This window comes from Otolemur garnettii, unplaced genomic scaffold (genome assembly GCF_000181295.1).
Source record: "Otolemur garnettii isolate 467f Iridium unplaced genomic scaffold, OtoGar3 scaffold00153, whole genome shotgun sequence".
Taxonomy (NCBI): Eukaryota; Metazoa; Chordata; class Mammalia; order Primates; family Galagidae; genus Otolemur; species Otolemur garnettii.
In genome coordinates this window covers 2,210,276-2,215,122 of record NW_003852548.1, presented here as the reverse complement: position 1 = coordinate 2,215,122, position 4,847 = coordinate 2,210,276, and the positions used below count along the sequence as shown (strand labels likewise).

The following is a 4,847-nucleotide window of genomic DNA, read 5'->3' as shown; positions in this document are numbered from 1 at the left end:
CCTCAAATTCCTGGATTCAAGTGATCGTCCTGCTTCAGATTCCTGATAGCCAGGACTACAGGTGCCTGCCATGATGCCTGGCTAGTTTTTTTATAGCTCAGTCTTGTCTCAAACTCCTGAGCTCAAGCAATCCACCCACCTTGGACTCCCAGAGTGCTAGGATTATAGGCATGAGCCACCACGCCCAGCCTGGACATGACTTCTGTTGTAGACAGTTTGGTGTGGACCGTCCTGGGGGCACAGAGATTGGGGAGTGGATGCTCCTGAGGTTGCTGGACGGGGGAAACCACTGTCAGAACACCACATTGAGCTGTGGATACCTGTGGGGTCAGTGGGACTGGGATTTGGACACCTGTGTGGTCCGTTTGAGGTGCATGATTTGCACAATCATGGCACTACTAAGACAGGGCTGTGTAAACTCTTGTGGTCTCCCAGACTAAGCCATTGTCACTGCTGGACTCACAAAGCCTAGGGTCTCAAAGACTCTTGTGAATACTGTTGAATTTGCACTGTAATGGGTGTGGATGGGTCTGTGATCACACAGTCTTTTGTGTGGACAATTCTGCCTGACATTCCTGGGGTCACACAGACTGGGGTGTGGACATTCCTGTGGTTAGGTTATACCTACTTAGGTGAGAAGACCCCTGAGTTATATCACCATGGTGTGGATACTCCTTGACCCACATAGAGTGGGGTTTGGACATTCCTGGAGTCACACAGACTAGGGTGTGGTGATTCTTGTGGTTGGAGGCCGGAGTACAGACACACCTATAAACACACTCCAAAGTTTAAACACCACTTCTGACTGGGGATTGGACACTGCTTGTCACAAACTTGAGTGTGTATACTCCTGCGGTCACACAGACTGGGGTGTGGCAATTGCTCAGGTACTGGTCTGAGGTGTGGATAGTTATTGGGTCACAGAGAAAGTGAGTTTCTAAAGACATGGGATTAAGCTGCAGAAAACAGTTCTGTATAGTTGAGGAGTTTCTATCAGCTACTGCTGTTTGCTTTGCCAGTTGCAGAAATTCATGACTGCAGTCAACACAGATTTGCTGACATTTTATCTCTTTAAGAGATGGGGTCTCACTATGCTGCCCAAGCTGGCCTCAAGTGATCCTCTACCACAGCCTCCCAAAGTGTTGGGATTACTGGCATGCGCCACTGTGCCTAGCCCACTGACATTTAATAGAGTGGTTCTTAACAAAAATAATTTTTTTTCTGGGGAATCCTTTGGTATCTGGTTAAATCTGTGGACCCCTTCTCAGAAATTTTTTGTTTTGAGACAAGAGTTTCACTATGTCACCCTTGGTAGAGTGCTGTGGCAGCACAGCTCATAGCAAACTCCAACACTTGGGCTTAAGCAATTTTCTTGCCTCAGCCTCTCAAGTAGCTGGGAGGGACTACTGGTGCCTGCCACAATGCTCGGCTACTTTTTGGTTGCAGTTGTTATTGTTGTTTAGCAGGCCCGGGCTGGGCTCAAACCTGCCACCTTCAGTGTATGTGGCTGGCACCCTACTCACGGAGCTATGGGCACCGAGTCTCAGAATATTTTTTAAATTTTTTATTATTTTATTATTTTTATTTTTTGGAGACAGAGTCGCACTTTGTTGCCCTCAGTAGAGTGCCATGGCATCATTGAACCTGTGAGCCCATGCAATCCACCTGTCTCAGCCTCCCATAATACTAGGATTATAGGCGTGAGCCACCATGCCCAGCCCCCATCAAATATTTTTAAAAGTACATATGTGTGTGGCTTGGCACCCATAGCTTAGTGGGTAGGGCACTGGCCACATACACGGAGGTGGGTGGGTTCAAACGTGGACTGGACCTAATAAAACAATGACAACAGCAACAAAAAAATAGCTGGGCGTTGTGGTGAACACCTGTAGTCCCAGCTACATGGGAGGCTGAGGCAAGAGAACCACTTAAATCCAAGAGTTTGAGGTTGCTGTGAGCTGTGATGCCACAGCACTCTACTGAGGGCAACATAGTGAGACTCAGTCTCAAAAAAAAAAAAAAGTACACATGTGCGCATGCACGCACAGAAATACACAGGATTGCAATGGAGCCAATTACACTGAAATACAATTATCACCACATATTAAGCTGAAACAAAACAGAGATGTAGTACAATACGGGTCAATTTATTAGTACATCAAATTATAAGATCTGCTATCATTTCAAGTGGTGATGAATGTGAATAGTATTTCAAGATGCCTGTGACAATTGTAATGTAGCATAAAAAGTAACAGTATTGGTGGGAAAGTTGCAAGTACCGCTTTTCCTATTGCCATTAGTTGCCAGCATTTATAACTGGGAGTAAGGCTACATTTCTGTTATATTAGTTAAAATAAACATGTAACATTTTTCCTTCATCAAGTTCATGGATACCCCTGATTTCTATACAGGTTAAGAACCTCCGCTTTCAGGGGAAATTCTGGACATAATCAGGACATCCCTGATGAGGTTTAGAGAAGAGGTAAGACCTCACTCAAGAATTCCTATTGCAGCACAGACAGATTTCTGCGGTGTGTTTCTTTCCTTATTGTCTTCATGATTGATGCAGATTCCTATTCAGGGCTTGTTCATTCAGGCCCCATTGATGAGATATCTGAAAACAAGTTCATCAACTCAAGTTCCGGTTTTCCTGATAGCGAGCAGTTTCTGAGTTCTATCAGCATGCCAGCTAACCAAAAGGTCAAAGAAAAAGGAAGTTTTAAAACAAAAATATATGTTCCCATTTTCTTGTACTATAATCACTGTTCAACACGTGGCTAACATTTTTGTGACCTTTCCCCTACTTTTACTGTGAACCGTAACATATCGAAAGAAAAATGTGTAAAACATATATATGATGACATGATACATAAACCATATATATGATGTTCAGCTTAGTGAGTGACTGGGGGGTGGGGGAAATCTGGGTGAGTGAGAGACTGGGGAAAATCTGCCCCCTTAGATAATTTCTGTCCCATAAGAGCCCACAGTTTCCCCCTGGCTTTCTCTGAGCCAGGTTCTCTTTATAAGAACCTCCTCCATTAGGTGTTCTTATGTAACTATAGGCTGTTCATTCTCATTGCTGTGTGTCTCTCCACTGTGAATATACTACGCACTATGATTTAATGAAGGTACTGCAGGCCGGGAATGGTGGCTTATGCCTGTAACCCTAGCACTTTGGGAGGCCGAGGCGGGTGGATCACCAGAGCTCAGAAGTTCGAGACCAGCCTAAGGAAGAGTGAGACCTGCTTCAACTGAAAAACTAGCTGGGTGTTATGGCAGGTGCCTGTAGCCCAGCTACGCAGGAGGTTGAGGCAAGAGGATCACTTGAGCCTAGGAGTTTGAGGAGGTTGAGGCAAGAGGATCACTTGAGCCTAGGAGTTTGAGGTTGAGCTGTGATACCACTGTACTCAACCCCAGGGCAACTGAGTGAGACTCTCTCTCTCTAAAAAAAAAAAAAAAAAAAAAAGTACCACAAATAGTGCTGCTAGGAACATTCTAGTACTCATTTCTTAGGAGTGGAATTGGCATACATGCAGTAAACCCTACCTGATAGTTTTAGACAGCAGCTGCACCATTTTATGCTCCTAGCAGCATGTACAATAGTTGCAATTGTTGTATATCCTTCCAAACACTTAGTGTTACCAGTCTTTTTACTTTTAGCTTGCATTTCCCTGATGAGAGCAGCTTTTTATGTGCTTATTTGCCATTCTCATGTTTTTTTTCCTTATGATTTATAGGACTTTTTAAAAAATATTACAAACACTATGTATAGGGATTGTAAATATCTTTTCCCACTGTGATTTGCTGTTTTAATTTTTAAAATTTTTCATTTTTGTTTTCCTTTAGAGACAGTCTCACTGTCATCCTGGATAGTGCTGTGGCATCACAGCTAACAACAACCTCAAACTCTTGGGCTCAAGTCATCCTCTTGCCTCAGCCTCCCAAGTATCTGGGGCTACAGGTGCCTGCTATAACACCTGGTTGGTTTTTCACCTGAGCTCAAGCAATCCCCCTGCCTTGGCCTCCCAGAGTGCTATGATTACAGGTGTGAGGCACTGCACCTGGCCTAAACATATCTTTGGACACTGTCAGAAAGGGGTGTCCTCTAATGTTTTAGTGTTAGCCCATTCAGGTATATATAAACTGGCCCCCTTGCGTTTCCTCCCATACCAGGTGCAGTCTCACCTTTCAGACTCTGCTGCTTCCCTGCCCTAAATGCTCTTCCCCCAGATAAACACATGGGTTCTCTCCCTCAGCGCCTTCAGGTCTTTGCTCAAATATAACCTTAGTGAGGCCTTCCATGACAACTTCTTTTTGAAAAGTGCAAACTGCCATGCCTAGAATTCCTGATTCTCTTCACCCTGCTTTACTTTCTTTCTTTCTTTTGAGACAGAGTCTCACTATGTTGCCCTTGGTAGAATGCTGTGGCATCACGGCTCATAGCAACCTCAAACTCTTGGGCTTAAGCTATTCTCCTGCCTCAACCTCCCAAGCAGCTGGGACCACAGGCATCTACCACAATGCCTGGCTATTTTTTGGTTGCAGTTGTCATTGTTGTTTACCAGGCCTGGGCCAGGCTCGAACCTGCCAGCTTCTATAAATGTGGCTGGCACCCTACTTACTGAGCTACAGGTGCTGAGCCCTGCTTTATTTTCTTGAAAATTTTTCATATCCTGTATTGTTACATATATATATATATATAATTTACAAGGTTGGACAATTAAGTTTGAGAACTCATTCTAGAAAATGTGCTGGCTTGGCACCTGTGGCTCAAGCGGCTAAGGCGCCAGCCACATACACCCAAGGTGGCGGGTTCGAATCCCCAGCCCGGGTCCGCCAAACAA

General features: G+C 44.6%; 1 protein-coding gene across 2 annotated transcripts in view; it reads right to left on the bottom strand.

The window, feature by feature from the left end:
• Positions 1–2,063: 2,063 nt before the first annotated feature.
• The window catches only part of FTSJ1 (FtsJ RNA methyltransferase homolog 1), a 6,591-nt gene continuing 3,807 nt past the window's right edge, over positions 2,064–4,847 (bottom strand). The window contains exon 8 of one of the 2 annotated variants that reach the window (XM_023519043.1): positions 2,064–2,689. The gene's annotated coding sequence lies outside the window, so the exon portion shown is untranslated. The remainder of the gene's footprint in view (positions 2,690–4,847) is intronic. The other variant, XM_023519044.1, reaches the window with a different exon arrangement.